The sequence below is a fragment of the Corythoichthys intestinalis genome, chromosome 8, assembly GCF_030265065.1.
Source record: "Corythoichthys intestinalis isolate RoL2023-P3 chromosome 8, ASM3026506v1, whole genome shotgun sequence".
Lineage (NCBI taxonomy): Eukaryota > Metazoa > Chordata > Actinopteri > Syngnathiformes > Syngnathidae > Corythoichthys > Corythoichthys intestinalis.
The window spans coordinates 29899038-29913915 of NC_080402.1; positions in this window are offsets into that span (position 1 = coordinate 29899038).

Consider the following 14878-nt stretch of genomic DNA (forward strand, 5'->3'; position numbering starts at 1 on the left):
GCCGCCATATGTAAACAACTTTTCCGGTGAAAATTCTTGCGAATAAATACTTAAATCCCTGGATTCTTTATAAATATGGACGTAAAACTGTCTATTCTTGGTTAAAAGCAAAAAAAAAAACAAAAACATGCAGGTAGAATTTATTTTATATAAATATTACAAAGTATAATGCCAATGCTGTAGCGACTAATTTCTCCCGTTGATTTATCAAAATGCATGAATGGTACGAAAAATATAATTACTTTGAATCCTCAAACAAATCAATCCTGAGACAATCCTTTCTGTTTGTATGCGGTACAGCTTTCGTACTTTTTCAACATAAATCTGGCGTTGGATCGCTGCATGTGTGGCTGCGACCGACTGCGAATAACTGAAGCGGATTGTGGGATGGCCCCCTACTTGAAGACGTAGCGCACTGAAGGTCGAATCTGACCCGTCAATATCATTATGAAGTCTATGGCCCAGGGTTAACTAGCACAGAAACAAATGACCAACAAATGTGTCAGGTTTCAAGGATGAGGACCCAATCGCAGGGAAAACAAAAGTCAAAGCAGGGTGTGTGAGAAATGAAAATGCTTTAATACCAAGTTCAAACAAAATGCCAGGGGATCTAACAAAAGGGATCAAAACTTGGTCAAACAGGCTCATCGGATAGACAATGACCCAACAAGAAGATAGCACATGGGGAACCTAAATACAGACATGGAGTAATGAGACGCAGGTGGTTGATACAAGAGCCTGCGGATTGGTCAAGACATAATGAGCAGGCCACAAGAGGTGAAATCAATTTGTAATCACATGACAAGACAGCAGGGCACAAACCTAACACAACTAAACTTAAGGCATGACACAGTGATCCTGTTGGAAATATTTCATCGCGTACACAAGGTCAGGACTGCAGGAATTGACTTTCAGTATCACCCTATCTGCTAGACTTCTCGTTTTCTGAGCAGAACAAAGGTGAGTACTTTTTCAGATTCAAATGCATTTTGTTTCAGTTTAGAGCACTTCTACCATAAATTCCAGCATATGCCTGTTTCTCTACCAGCAAGACCAGTACTAAAACAGTTTTGTTGTCTGGTCTATCTAGTAAAGAAACCGGCATATGCTGGATTTCCTAGTGGAGCTAATATGTCAGCTCATGTTAGCCCCAAATATTTTACATTATACGCTAATGAATATTATGTCTGACCTCAGCATTCCAAAACATAATTTGCTGTGAATTAATTCACTTTTTCCACTGGGGCCAGTTTTGAATGTATTTTTTTCTTATAAAATCACCGTTTAAAAAAAAAAAAATTCCTGTTAGCTCAAGCTGCCTTTGTCGAAATATTTATATTTGTTTGATGGTTATAAACCATAAAGTTGCAAACCTATGCAATGGCGTACCGCAAGCAACACGTCACTTCCGCTCATTGATATTATCTACTGTTGCTAAGTAGGGACAAGCCACCGTTTGTCCCTAATAGGAAATGAATGGAAATCGTGTACGAAGGAGATGTTTACAGAGCTAAAACTACCAATTCTCTCTGAAAATGATGTGCCTGGTGCCAAATTAACTGGCAAACATGTGGAAGAATATAAAAATGTTCAGTTAAAGAGATGGCTTGAGTGTCGAAGGCTGAAAAAGATGAGAAAAAACGAGCCGACCTAAGCATAGCTTTAGCTTTTTCATCGACGCGACTGACAATGACATTCTCCTGTTTCAACAAGCTATCCTTACCATCAGCCCTGTCTTTCTTATATATCCTCTGGTTGTCCTACGTCTCTTACCGTTCTTGGGGGTAATTTAGTTAGCTTTGTGTAGCGATCGCAAATGCTACTCAGTGACAGCCAACGAACACTTTTAATTTTTTCATTGATAACACATCTTAATTCTATAATTTATTTACACTTCCCCCTTACTAAAGTTGTTTTTTATAAATATATATATATATATATATATATATAACAGTAATGGTGGCAGTCAGATACCATTGTAATTCTTTTCAGGTCATTCATTGTCAGACAGAAACAGTACAGCACAACGTTACGCTAAAAGAATAAGTTAAAAATATAAAAATGGCTTACCTCTTTGTTCTCTGAAAGACCATGCCAACCCAACATGTTTACTGCATATGAAATGTGAATGGATTTACCGAGCTGGTGTTAAAGTCCGCGCAAGTTGATTCGGTCTTCACATTTTTTCCCTTTTTTGGTTTTCGGAAACGTAAGAAAACATCCTTCACGTGTCGTAATGTCTAGTCTTTTCTACAAGTTCCAAAAAAGCAATGCGTGATCGGCATGTTCGTTTTTGAAAGATTACCGGCGAAAAGTAGCACAAATGGCGTACCGCACACAGGCTATTTTTAGACCGTGACGTCTCATCGTAAAGCGGAAGTAAAGCCGAAGTGGGACATTATAGACCCGCCCTCGCATAGACCCAACGTAAAAAGTGCCGATCACGCATTGCTTTTATGGAACTTGTAGAAACGAACGAATCCATTCACGTTTCATATGCAGTAAACATTATGTTGGGTTGGCATGGACAAAGAGGTAAGCCATTTTTATATTTTTATTTTTTTTAGCGTAACGTTGTGCCGTACTGCTTCTGACAATGAATGACCTAAAAAGAATTACAATGGTATCTGACTGCCACTGCTACCGTTTCTGTTCCATATATAAAAAAACTTTAAGGGGGAAGTGTAAATAAATTATAGGATTAAGATGTGTTATCAATGAAAAAATTAAAAGTGTTCGTTGGCTGTCACTGAGTAGCATTTGCGATCGCTACACAAAGCTAACTAAATTACCCCCAAGAACGGTAAGAGACGTAGGACAACCAGAGGATATATAAGAAAGACAGGGCTGATGGTAAGGATAGCTTGTTGAAACAGGAGAATGTCATTGTCAGTCGTGTCGATGAAAAAGCTAAAGCTATGCTTACGTCGGCTCGTTTTTTCTCGTCTTTTTCAGCCTTCGACACTAAAGCCATCTCTTTAACTGAACATTTTTATGTTCTTCCACATGTTTGCCAGTGAATTTGGCACCAGGCACATCATTTTCGGAGAGAATTTGTAGGTTTAACTCTGTAAGCATCTCCTTCGTACACGATTTCCATTAATTTCCTATTAGGGACAAACGGTGGCTTGTCCTTACATAGCAACAGTAGCTAATGTCATGACTATTAATGAGCAGAAGTGACGTGTTGCTTGCGGTACGCCATTACGTAGAGTCTATGCGAGGGCGGGTCTATAATGTCCCACTTCGGCTTTACTTCCGCTTTACGAAGCGACGTCACGGTCTAAAAATAGCCTGCGTGCGGTATGCCATTACTGGAAACTTTTTCACAATATTGCACAAACCACATATTAGCATGGACTTGTCATAAATTGCTGATAGGTCGGATGAACATTGTAAACACAACTCGCTAAAAGGCCGATGGTGATCTGAAGTAGTAAATGCATACTGGAATCTAATGATGGAAAAGAATAAAAATGATAACCATAGAACAGGAAATTGAATTTAGAAATATTTCTGGCTGCTTGACCAAATATCAGTTGCACTTGAGCAATTCAATTGTTACCCCATCTGCGAAGTCGGGGCTCCAACAAGAGTGACCTCCTTTGCCGACTTATTAACAACTGGCATAAGTCGGTGCATATATTCGACAGAAAGGTCCATTCCATTTTTTTGTTTGATCACCAGTGTTGTTACAGATTACTTGAAAAAGTAATTTAATTACTGATTACACCTCAAAAAAGTAATCTAGTTACTGATTACTTTATTATCAAAGTAATTGAGTCACTTTGAGAAGTAATTTATCAGTTACTTTTTTACTCATTTTTCTCCTTTTGCCGCCTCAACATAAGGATGACAACTGAAAAATGTCATCGCATGTAATTGACTTTCCGATAATGAACTTAAAGGGGGAGATCAGAACTTTTCACATAAGGTCTGATCTTTGAGTTAGCGGAGGTTTAATTAGTCAATGGAGTTGTTTTCAACCACCATTGACTCGTTCTAGTTTAGCCACTTTGGAGCCCTGAAACTAACAAATAACTGACAAACTGCATAGAATTTGTTGGAATAAACTCCACTGACTAATTAAACCACTCCACTGACTAATTAAACCCCGCTAACTCGAAGTTTAGCCCTCATATCAAAAATTTTGAATTTGGGGTTAGAGGTTAGGGATTAGGTTTAACAGTATATCAGTGCCAATATAAAACAATGCAAATTGACTGCACAATACACATTAATTCCACAGTGCATTAAAGCCATACACACGCGCGGCAACTAAGCACTTTACACTCAATTGGACTTACAACACATCCCAAAGATGCTAAACGAACACGTCACCTCACGGCATAAATGTGCAACACGAATATGATGTAAAAATTAGTCGCCTACTTCGCGAGGACTAGCGGGAGCGATAACTACCCGCTGTTGCTACTTCAAAGCTACAAAACGGTTGCGAATGTATCTGCTCGAACGGAACCCTCCAGAATGAAGGAAAAATACTCGCGTTCATTCATGGACGCACACAGATCAGTATTCTCTCACACATCTCAACAAGTGGCTGCACTCGGCTCAAAAATGCATCCGCGCTGGCACACGTTTGTCCCAAAACACTTGTGTGAGTTGAGAGTCGAGACTCGAGACCAAAACAGGAAGATTGATGAGCTGTTTCCATGGGAACCAACATTTTCTATTCAAAATGCTCTTCCTACATGACATTGTTCATTCTACATACATTATGAGGTAATAACAAAATAGTAACGCACACACTAAGGAAACTAACTATAATCAGATTACTGGTTTGTAAAAAGGAACGAGTTGGATTACTTGTTACTAAGGAAAGTAATCAGATTACAGTAACGTGTTACTGACAACACTGTTGATCACACAAAGATTCGTGATCTCCTTGGCCAATTTAACATGTGTCCATGGAGATACTTCCACTTCCTGTGATAAAACCTTATTCCACGTCAAGGACAGACTGTGCAGGATATTTGACTTTGATTATTTGTCGTCCAAGTAAATGTTTTATGTTTGTCGTTGTTTTGTTTGATTTCTGTGAATCATTCTCAGCAAGTGGGACTTTGTCTCGCTGTACTCTTTGAACTCTGTGCTCCTACTATATAAGCTACCATGGGGTAATACCATGCATAACTTGGAAGTGTGACTGGCAACTTTTGTCTTTATGCCAAAGGTTCCGCCCCCTCGCTCCTTGACGATGATTCTCCTAGCGTGTGCCGTCGTCGTGGTCTGCTTGCTGTCCGGCACCACTTGCGCCCCTCTGGCCTGCGACGAATTGATTAAGCCTCTGGAGGACCTATCAACTGACCAACTGGAAGGAACCTGGGCATTGGTCGCTGGCAGTTTGAAGCGAGAAGTGGATGAAGGCACACTCAAGTCCAGAGAGAGCGTCGTTTTGGTCTCATCCAACTCAGTCTATGTGCAACGCAACCGCATTTCGGGCAACTGCCAGTCATATCAACTAAATGCCACCAAGCAAGACAATGTCATGACCCTAAGGGGAGGCAACTATCTCTTCAAGGCCACCTTCCACCATTCCTTCTGTGACACTTGTCTTTTGTTCCGCTTTGACGTGGAGGCACCGACACACACAACAACTGACCTCTACATGGTGAGCAAGAAACGAGAGTTGAGCGATGATGAAAAGGAGAAGTTTACTGCCCAGGCCAAATGTTTGGGGTTGCGAGAGCCCATCTGGATGGATCCCACCAAGGAGCTTTGCCTGTCTTGATTGACTCAATAAATCCATTGATCCTCGGCTTTCATGTGTTTTATTATTGCATAAGTTTAGTTTTACACTTGATAGGTTGGCAGAACCTCAACTATTTACTGTTGTTTATAAATAATTTAAAAAGACCCATTTTTAAGGGGCCTTTGGGAAGGGGGTAGATGCTAGAAAGTAAAAAGTTTAACTGGAAAAGTTTTCAAAAATCTAAGGGGCCAATTTTATTCTTGTTCTTCCGTTACATGCACATTACCCAAAAGGCCCTTTTGTTTTTGAATTGGTAACCACATTCTAGCTAGCTTTTTCAAAAGAATATGTGATCTTGAACATGACAGTGTGCTTGTTTTTGAATACATATTTTTGACTCTACGTTCCACAGATTAAAACAAAAATAGTGTTTACTCACGCTGTACTAAATCAACGCCTCGTGTCTACTAAAGAATTCATATTTTGGTAGAAAAGATAAAATAAACTTTCTCTGAATCAGGAGTTCCCTTTATCACATGGACAGAAATCTCATTAATCTAACCCATTCAATACTAGGGACATTTTGACATTCAGTATATTAAATCTCCACCGATCACTTCCAAGAATGATTTGCTTTTTCACCAATGACTAAAGTATCTTGAGCAGTGTTGTTAATCTTACTTTTTTTAAAATTACAAATTACTTCTCCCAAAAAATGAGTCAGTAACTCGTTATTAAATGATGCATTCTATAATCTTTCACATCAACTGTTTATATTAACTGATTGAATTGAACTTTTTTCATTCCCAAAAAAACATAGGTCACCCTTTTGCATTTTTAAAATTTCACCTATATAAAATTGTAATGTTTGTTGTAAAACATTTCCAGTAACTTTCAAATGCTTTGAGAAAAAAGCCATGCTAATGATAGCAAGAATGTGAATGCTATGCTAACGCTCCGAGCCACCTAGCATCGCGTTTGCAACCCTCCTCCTGTCTCCTGCTCTGCTCTCCGTGTCTCTAATACATCTCTCGTCATTCAACCAAATTGTAGTAACGGCAAAGGTGCTGCAAAGATGGGAAAAGTAATTCATTAGATTACTCACTACTGACAAAAACAACGCCGTTGGGAACTGCGTTAACACTGATCTTGAGTTGCTTTTTTTCTAAATCAAGTTTCTGAACTACACTAAAATCGCCAGCAGAGGCAACCTTATATTCATTTTACTGCCCTGTCTCTGGCGTCATTTCCTGTCTCCCAACACATGTACAAGAATATAATGGAAGCGTTTGGGAGTTTGAAGTGCTTTACACCTGTACAGGTACAGTGTTGGGAGTAACGCCGTTATAAATAACGCCGTTACGTAATGGCGTTATTTTTTCAGTAACGGGGTAATCTAACTAATTTTTCCGCCGTTACAGTTACTGACGGTCAAAAGCGGTGAGTTACTTACTCTGAATAAATTGAAGAAACTACCAGCCGTGTCGAGTCGACTCTCTGCTCTGTTGATTTCTCATCCAAGACTTTGGGTGCGTTCAGGTTCGAGAACAGCGCACGTACGTCTGACTCCAAGCTGTTTGTCCCTGCTCATTCAATTAGACAATGCTTTCCAAAGTTTGGTAACGTTTCTGTGTTTGCTACACCTGATGCTAGCCACATTCCCATCTTCCACTGTCAGCCAGCAATAATTCTGCTTCCATCTTGAGGACGGCAGACGCTTTGAAGGTGACGTGAATTGTCGGGAAACGAGCCTACCTGAATGCCCCTCGAGAGATGCGATAGAAGTGATTGTGATTGGCTGAGGGTTAGTCATGTGTCGTGATAAGCCAATCAGAGCCGGTGATTTCACAAGCAAACCGGAACAGCGGGTGCGGCAAACACACACGCAAAACAGATGCACAAGGTCGGGATGGCAGAGCATTCAGAAGAAAAATTGGCCTTTAAGAGGTGGAGATATAGTTATACACTATTTCAAGTTTGTCGAAATTAAAGGAAAGAAGCTGCATGTAATGTGTAATTTATGTCCCGGGGCAAAGCTTTTGTCGACATCTGTGGTAAGCAGTTCAAATCTGCTGAAGCACCTACAAGTATTTTTCGGACTATAAGTCGCGTTTTTTTTTTTCATATTTTGGCTGGGGGTGCGACTTATACTCAGGAGCGACTTATGTGTGAAATTATTAACACATTATGATATAATTTCACATATTATTTTGGTGTTTTGCAGTGACACTGATGGTTTTGTAAAGTTGTTAGCATGTTCTTATGCTATAGTTATCTGAATAACTCTTTATAGCTATGGCCACGTTCGCGTTCTGCCTTTGACAGTGTATGTTCAATTGTGTTATTGACTTTTTTTATCTTGAAATGGATGCATTTAGTTTGTGGCGCTTTCACGCCCACGTGAGGGCGCACTCGCGATTTGTTTAAGTGAAGAAGAGTGCTCACACGCCAGAAGACGGACAGCTACGTAGCTCTGAGTGAGTGAGTGGGCGAGTTAGCGAGAGAGAATAGACGGCTGCGAACCTACTTTCATTGTTTATGCTTTTAAATCATCTCTACAGAGGCAACGCCTGCGTGTATCATCTTTTCTGTTGTTGTGTGTTTTCCACCCGCGATTGGACACTTAGAGCCAGTTGTGTGGTTGTTTGAACGATGTGCTAATGATAGCGAACGCATGCTAACCTGTTACTTATTACTAATAGTACCTAATTATCATTTATTTACGTTGATGCGAACCTGTTTTCTATCGAGGACCAAATTGATTCAGCAAATTATACGGACGTCCAGCATTGTCTTTTGGGAGTTCGCTGTATAGCCAGGACCGAGCCGTAACGTAGGACAGTATATTCACATTTCGTTGTACATACACAGTACACTGTACATTTATTTAGCATGTTGTTCTCTATTGTATTTTATATTAAATTGCCTTTCAAGATGACATGTCTGTTCTATGTGTTGGATTTTATCAAGTAAATTTCCCCAAAAAATTCGACTTATACTCCGGTGCGACTTGTATATGTTTTTTTTCTCTTCGTTGGGCATTTTATGGCCGGATCGACTTATACTCAGGAGCGACTTGTAGTCCGAAAAATACGGTAATTACTTTTTTAAAGTGCCCAACACTGCAGGTATGAGAATTTGAATTTTGCAGAGTATGTGCTTTGATGGATAGAAGGGGTGTGGGTGTTATGTGACAATTACAGATTACAAAAATCTAGGTATATAGCACTTAAATTTGATCATGGAAGCATCAAGTAAATGTGACATATATTCTGGTAAATTACTTCACTCATGGCAAATCTATATCAACTTTTCCAACTGTTGGAGCTGCTTTTCAGAATTAAAGACTGGTCAGATGTTCGCAGTCACATGAAAGCAAAAAATGATTATTAACAAGTCACTGCTCTATATTACTTTTTACAAAAAGATATTTTCAGTTCGTTCGTAATTGTCGCAAATCTGAATGATTTTAGCCTATACTCCTGAGTAGGTTACCAGGAAAATGGAAAGTATCTAAAATTTTACTGGAATCCATTATTCAATTTGGTTGATTTAATGTACATAGAACAGTGGTTCTTAACCTGGGTTTTCTCAAACCCCAGGGGTTCGGTGAGTCAATTTAAGGGGATTGGTGAAGGTTAAAATGTGCAGGGCCCTGTTTTTGGATTCTGAAATCTAGGCAAAGTGGCGTTTTGGACTAGTTAGTCAACAATTTATTCCAATTCTTTCAACTGCTAGTCTATTTGATGGGAGAAGAAACTAGTTTGCTCAGTGGAAGGTCGACTCTCACTTGGTATGAGGAAGTACAACAGACCTACAGGTAACGTGCACTGCATTTACATATAAAAACATTTGTGTAACATTTTACGCCATGAAAATGGTATGTGAGGCAAAGATGTGATAGAATGAGAATGTCGACATGAAAACAAAAATAGAAACTGTGTGAAATCGCGTTTAATTTTCCAATGTGAAAAGCAAAAGGCTAAATTAAATGTTGTAAATCCACACTGTTTATTGGTTTTGTGAGAAGATTCATGTTTTTTTTTTTAAACATAATGACCTTGTGTACAAATTTGGTGATCAGTTCATTTTGTGCAGGGTTTTTCATTAAATTTGATATAATTTGAGATGTAACCATGACAGAAACTGCACGGTCAAGGACCAACCAAGTAGGTCTAATGATGAACAATATAAGATATATTCCTCCAAATTTGAATGAAAAATTCTAAGATATGCACATTGGGCCAGTCTTGGTCTGATGATGCTGCAGGCCTAATAATAAAAACATACATTTTGGCCTGTTTAAAAACATGCTGTCTAAATGAGAAGAATTTTGAATGGAAATCAACTTTGGTTTTAGCTTGCTAGCTTAGAAAAATCTTTTTTTCCAAATTCAAAATTTGATATTTGTAATTCCAAAGGTTAATGCACACATGAAACTCATGGGGTTAGGTACCTTTAGCAAGGTTAAGAACCACTGACATAGAATGATGGCACAATTCCACAATTGCCTTTATTAACAATCTGGAGCGACATGTATTAGTTGTCAATTTTTACTAGTAGTATTGTAGTTTGTGCTGATGGTGCTGTTTATTTTTCCCTCAAATGTCTTAAGAGGTCCCTGTACCTAAAAGCTTGAGAAACTGTATTGGATTTCTGTGAATCATTTAACTGCTGCATGGTGAAATCGCTCTACAAAAGCGCTCGTCAGCCACTTCCAAGTGAGCGTTGTGACAGAGAATCCAAAGATGATCCTGTTGACCTTCTCCGTTGCTCTTCTCTGCTTTCTGCCGGGTAGCCTTTGCGCACCCCTGACCTGCGATGAGCTGGTGCGGCCGTTGATCGGCATGACTCCGGGACAGGCGGCGGGTAGCTGGGCCGTGGTGGGTGCCAGCATGACAAATGCACCGGACGAAGTCCTCCTCAGGCAGAGAGACAGCATCACTTTCCATGCATACGACTTCACCTGTGTCCAAGCCAACCGCTTCGGGGACGAGTGCAAATATTACCGGCTCAACGTCACCTTGAAAGACAATATCATGACCCTGAGGACCATGGGAGTCAGCATGGCGGGGACTTTTTACCTCACCTCTTGTCCAGACTGTTTGCTGTTTACCTTCAAAGTGGAAGGTCTGGAAAGCACTGACCTCTACCTGGTGAGCAAGAGGCGTGAGTTGGAGCAGAGCGAGACTGAGGAGTTCGTGGCTCAGGCCAGGTGTTTGGGCTTACGGGAACCCATCTGGATGGATCCCACCAAGGCGACTTGTGAAAAGAAACCGGCCGAAGATGTCACAGTGTACGGTCCTGACTTTTTGATAACTGAATAAAAATGTTCATCCTTCCAGCCTACTTGATTTTCTTTCATAGATAAGTGTATTTCACTTGTATACATGAGCATAACAAATTCCCAGTGACACACAATGTTCCAAAACTCACTGTCTGAATATTTTTTTTACTCTTAAAAAATGACTATTACACTCACATAGTTGTGAAACTCTTCTTTTACTAATATATAAGGCATATGGTACTGCATCCTGGTGGACAGGATATGCACTGTTGATGTGCATTTAGATTTAAAATCATCAGTCTTTTCTTTGCATTGTCTTACTACTGTGTGTCCATACTGTTGAGGGCCTATTGCTACAACACAAAGTAATGGACAAATATTTATTTCAATTGAGAATTACAATGGCCACAAAACTCAAATCACACTATGACATACTGTATATACATAATATATATATATAAACAGGGGAGAAAGTGGCTAGAATTTCTTGCCGGAACTCCCCGACGTGAAGGTCGCCACAGAGCCAGAATTTTTTTTTTTTTTTTTTGGGGGGGGGGTCAAATATCTTAAACTACTTAAATGCAAGAAAACTGTTTCAGCACAGTAATTTCTATAACACATACAAAAACTGATTTTCAATGATTTGCAAAATAAAAGTTAACAAAAGCAGCAATAACCCCAGCCTCCATCTCCTAATTTTTATTTTCCCTACTTTCCTCACATACTAAACGCCAAATCTCAATTTTAACTACTTAAGAACATATGATGTATATTAAAATTGAAGAATTGTTAAGTGATGTAAACATTTACTTTTTTTTTTTAAACATTAAGGAAAATAAGTACAAGTGACTAATACCATGCAGAGTGAAATGGAATATATTTTGAAGATCGCGCAAACATTGACTTTTTTAAATCATAAGGAAATTAATAAGTAGCCTAACATAAATGACCAAATATACAGTAAGTCCAAAGTGCACACTGACAGCTAAGATGTTCTGAATTTCCCCATCAGAGCAAATAAAACTATGATAAATAAAGCTCCTCAATTCTTTCGTTGCTCTTAAAGATTTGATCCATTTTATGTTGCATTGCCCTTTTTTATGTCGCATTAATTCCTTTTTTTTTTTTTTTTTTTTTGCTGTTCTAGAAGACGCACATTTGAACCAATCAGAGCTACCTATCTCTGCTGATCACATGTCAGTATGTTCGCCAATTGAACGGATAAATGAGTCCAGGCATTTTGCTTTGCTGCAAGCATTCCCACGTTTGCGTGACTCACCATTGTCAGACTCAGATAACTGCAGCAGGTGGGGAAACCTCCATGCCGTCCGTGGAATTAAAAAAAATAAATAAATATTGGTGGAAACGGATTCCGCTACACAAGCACTTTATTACGCTTGCTGTTAATACTTGTGTATGTAAGTCTGATGTTGGTACATTGTTTTCTTCTTGGAGATGAAATGCATGTGTGGCATCTTGGCATTTTTTTATTTTTTTTTTACATAGTGTTTTGACAGTTGCCGTCATATTTTCGGAATCAACGCACCGTGTACCGGAACAGCTTTCCGACTCTGAATCTTATACCGGAACTGCGTTCTGGCCCTGAATCTTATACCAGAACTGCGTTCCTGACCGTTCTGGCCCACTTTCACCCCTGTATATACTGTGCCTTGCAAAAGTATTCGGCCCCCTTGAACCTTGCAACCTTTCGCCACATTTCAGTCTTCAAACATAAAGATATAAAATTTTAATTTTTTGTCAAGAATCAACAACAAGTGGGACACAATCGTGAAGTGGAACAAAATTTATTGGATAATTTAAACTTTTTTAACAAATAAAAAACTGAAAAGTGGGGCGTGCAATATTATTCGGCCCCCTTGCGTTAATACTTTGTAGCGCCACCTTTTGCTCCAATTACAGCTGCAAGTCGCTTGGGGTATGTTTCTATCAGTTTTGCACATCGAGAGACTGACATTCTTGCCCATTCTTCCTTGCAAAACAGCTCGAGCTCAGTGAGGTTGGATGGAGAGTGTTTGTGAACAGCAGTCTTCAGCTCTTTCCACAGATTCTCGTTTGGATTCAGGTCTGGACTTTGACTTGGCCATTCTAACACCTGGATACGTTTATTTTTTAACCATTCCATTGTAGATTTGGCTTTATGTTTTGGATCATTGTCTTGTTGGAAGATGAATCTCCGTCCCAGTCTCAGGTATTGTGCAGATACCAACAGGTTTTCTTCCAGAATGTTCCTGTATTTGGCTGCATCCATCTTCCCGTCAATTTTAACCATCTTCCCTGTCCCTGCTGAAGAAAAGCAGGGCCAAACCATGATGCTGCCACTACCATGTTTGACAGTGGGGATGGTGTGTTCAGGGTGATGAGCTGTGTTGCTTTTACGCCAAACATATCGTTTTGCATTGTGGCCAAAAAGTTAAATTTTGGTTTCATCTGACCAGAGCACCTTCTTCCACATGTTTGGTGTGTCTCCCAGGTGGCTTGTGGCAAACTTTAAACGAGACTTTTTATGGATATCTTTGACAAATGGCTTTCTTCTTGCCACTCTTCCATAAAGGCCAGATTTGTGCAGTGTACGACTGATTGTTGTCCTATGGACAGACTCTCCCACCTCAGCTGTAGATCTCTGCAGTTCATCCAGAGTGATCATGGGCCTCTTGGCTGCATCTCTGATCAGTTTTCTCCTTGTTTGAGAAGAAAGTTTGGAAGGACGGCCGGGTCTTGGTAGATTTGCAGTGGTCTGATGCTCCTTCCATTTCAATATGATGGCTTGCACAGTGCTCCTTGAGATGTTTAAAGCTTGGGAAATCTTTTTGTATCCAAATCCAGCTTTAAACTTCTCCACAACAGTATCTCGGACCTGCCTGGTGTGTTCCTTGGTTTTCATAATGCTCTCTGCACTTTAAACAGAACCCTGAGACTATCACAGAGCAGGTGCATTTATACGGAGACTTGATTACACACAGTTGGATTCTATTTATCATCATCGGTCATTTAGGACAACATTGGATCATTCAGAGATCCTCACTGAACTTCTGGAGTGAGTTTGCTGCACTGAAAGTAAAGGGGCCGAATAATATTGCACGCCCCACTTTTCAGTTTTTTATTTGTTAAAAAAGTTTAAATTATCCAATAAATGTTGTTCCACTTCACGATTGTGTCCCACTTGTTGTTGATTCTTGACAAAAAAATAAATTTCATATCTTTATGTTTGAAGCCTGAAATGTGGTGAAAGGTTGCAAGATTCAAGGGGGCCGAATACTTTTGCAAGGCACTGTAAACCCTAACCGTAGTAACCTATTGCAAAAATGTTGGTTATTTGACTCAAAACATTAAAGTGCCTATGACAACAAAAAAGCATATTTCATATTTCATGCGGTATTTTACGCTGCTGAATGAAATGGACCGCTTGGATGTGTGTGGAAGCGATCGATATATTCAGTTTTTTTAATCCCGCGCCATGAAAATGAATGACTTCTGGCTGATTGAGGAAGAAGGCGAATTTAACGTCAGCGGACTAATCATCTTCACAATACAGCCGTTACTATATTATGCAGACGGACTGCAGATCCAGCCGATTTTGTGAATTTGTTTATTTTTCGCATCACGCCAGCCCATTCTACTGCAGGCTTTTGTCGCTGCACCAGGGAGAGGCGTGTGAGCCTTTTTGGGTTTTAAAAATATCCTATTCAGTGTGAGGAATGGGCAAAACAAGTCCGACAACCGTGGGACCATTGGATGGACAGGGAAGTGAGTAGGATACGTGTTTTATATTACCGTAATTTCCGGACTATTGAGCACCCCTGATCACAAGCCTCACCCAGTACATTTTTAAAGGAAAAACCATTTTGTACATACAAAAG